Source organism: Hordeum vulgare, chromosome 4H (assembly GCF_904849725.1).
Source record: "Hordeum vulgare subsp. vulgare chromosome 4H, MorexV3_pseudomolecules_assembly, whole genome shotgun sequence".
Taxonomy (NCBI): domain Eukaryota; kingdom Viridiplantae; phylum Streptophyta; class Magnoliopsida; order Poales; family Poaceae; genus Hordeum; species Hordeum vulgare.
The window spans coordinates 573,636,895-573,639,394 of NC_058521.1; the positions used below are offsets into that span (position 1 = coordinate 573,636,895).

General features: G+C 45.0%; 4 non-coding genes across 4 annotated transcripts; all 4 read right to left on the minus strand.

Annotated features, from left to right (window-relative positions):
* Positions 1–556: 556 nt before the first annotated feature.
* On the minus strand, positions 557–675 carry LOC123451358. Its single transcript, XR_006632241.1, has one exon. It is a non-coding gene; the product is annotated as a 5S ribosomal RNA (ribosomal RNA).
* A 436-nt stretch (positions 676–1,111) lies between these two features.
* Positions 1,112–1,230, minus strand: LOC123451393. The gene has a single exon (XR_006632272.1). It is a non-coding gene; the product is annotated as a 5S ribosomal RNA (ribosomal RNA).
* A 418-nt stretch (positions 1,231–1,648) lies between these two features.
* Positions 1,649–1,767, minus strand: LOC123451353. The gene has a single exon (XR_006632236.1). It is a non-coding gene; the product is annotated as a 5S ribosomal RNA (ribosomal RNA).
* A 520-nt stretch (positions 1,768–2,287) lies between these two features.
* On the minus strand, positions 2,288–2,406 carry LOC123451365. Its single transcript, XR_006632248.1, has one exon. It is a non-coding gene; the product is annotated as a 5S ribosomal RNA (ribosomal RNA).
* Between the last annotated feature and the right edge of the window lie 94 nt (positions 2,407–2,500).

A 2,500-nucleotide genomic window follows, 5' to 3' on the forward strand; every position in this document is an offset into this window, starting at 1 on the left:
CTACCACTACGACTACCACTACCACTACCACTACCACTACCACCACCACTACCAGTACCACCACCACCACAACCACCACCACCACGACCACGACCACGACTACCACTACCACTACTACCACTACCACTACTACTACTACTACTACTACCACTACGACTACGACTACGACTACGACTACGACTACTACTACTACTACTACGACTACTACTACGACTACTACTACGACTACTACTACTACTACTACTACTACTACTACTACGACTACTACTACTACTACTACTAGTCGTTGGCTGTCAAGCGCGGTGGGAAAAGTCACAGAGGTCGTGGCGGTGCTCGTGTTGTCGGGGTAGAGAGGGAGCGGTGAAATTCTTGTGTTAAACTCGTCTCCGTTGTCGAGGCAAATATGGCAATGGACACGGGAGGGGCAAGCTAAAACATATCATAAACGTCAAAAATAAGAAAACTAGTAAACGTCAAAAATAAGAAAACGAGGTCATATAGATCATGGTCCCGCGTCATCCTTGTCACGTGGCGCAAAAATATATATTTAAAAAGGGGAATGCAATATGAGGACTTCCCAGGAGGTCACCCATCCTAGTACTACTCTCGCCGAAGCACGCTTAACTTCGGAGTTCTGATGGGATCCGGTGCTTTAGTGCTGGTATGATCGCATCCGGCATGCAACTATCTATTTGTTCCTTATGCTTGCCCTACTACTACTACTAATACTACTACTACTACTACTACTAATACTACTACTACTACTACTACTACTACTAGTACTACTACTACTAATACTACTACTACTACTACTAGTACTAGTACTACTACTACTAGTAGTCGTTGGGTGTCACGCGCGGTGGGAAAAGTCACAGAGGTCGTGGCAGTGCTCGTGTTGTCGGGGTAGAGAGGGAGCGGTGAAATTCTTGTGTTAAACTCGTCTCCGTTGTCGAGGCAAATGTGGCAATGGACACGGGAGGGGCAAGCTAAAACATATCATAAACGTCAAAAATAAGAAAACTAGTAAACGTCAAAAATAAGAAAACGAGGTCATATAGATCACGGTCCCGCGTCATCCTTGTCACGTGGCGCAAAAATATATTTAAAAAGGGGAATGCAACACGAGGACTTCCCAGGAGGTCACCCATCCTAGTACTACTCTCGCCCAAGCACGCTTAACTTCGGAGTTGTGATGGGATTCGGTGCTTTAGTGCTGGTATGATCGCATCCGACATGCAACTATCTATTTGTTCCTTATGCTTGCCCTACTACTACTACTACTACTACTACTACTACTACTACTACTACTACTACTACTACTACTACTACTACTACTACTACTACTACTACTACTACTACTACTACTACTACTACTAGTCGTTGGGTGTCAAGCGCGGTGGGAAAAGTCACAGAGGTCGTGGCGGTGCTCGTGTTGTCGGGGTAGAGAGGGAGCGGTGAAATTCTTGTGTTAAACTCGTCTCCGTTGTCGAGGCAAATGTGGCAATGGACACAGGAGGGGCAAGCTAAAACATATCATAAACGTCAAAAATAAGAAAACTAGTAAACGTCAAAAATAAGAAAACGAGGTCATATAGATCATGGTCCCGCGTCATCCTTGTCACGTGGCGCAAAAATATATTTAAAAAGGGGAATGCAACACGAGGACTTCCCAGGAGGTCACCCATCCTAGTACTACTCTCGCCCAAGCACGCTTAACTTCGGAGTTCTGATGGGATCCGGTGCTTTAGTGCTGGTATGATCGCATCCGGCACGCAACTATCTATTTTTTCCTTATGCTTGCCCTACTACTACTACTACTACTACTACTACTACTACTACTACTACTACTACTACTACGACTACTACGACTACTACTACGACTACTACTACGACTACGACTACGACTACGACTACTACTACGACTACTACGACTACTACTACGACTACGACTACGACTACTACTACTACTACTACTACTACTACTACTACTACGACTACTACTACTACTACTACTAGTCGTTGGGTGTCAAGCGCGGTGGGAAAAGTCACAGAGGTCGTGGCGGTGCTCGTGTTGTCGGGGTAGAGAGGGAGCGGTGAAATTCTTGTGTTAAACTCGTCTCCGTTGTCGAGGCAAATATGGCAATGGACACGGGAGGGGCAAGCTAAAACATATCATAAACGTCAAAAATAAGAAAACTAGTAAACGTCAAAAATAAGAAAACGAGGTCATATAGATCATGGTCCCGCGTCATCCTTGTCACGTGGCGCAAAAATATATTTAAAAAGGGGAATGCAACACGAGGACTTCCCAGGAGGTCACCCATCCTAGTACTACTCTCGCCGAAGCACGCTTAACTTCGGAGTTCTGATGGGATCCGGTGCTTTAGTGCTGCTATGATCGCATCCGGCATGCAACTATCTATTTGTTCCTTATGCTTGCCCTACTACTACTACTAATACTACTACTACTACTACTACTACTAGTACTACTACTACTACT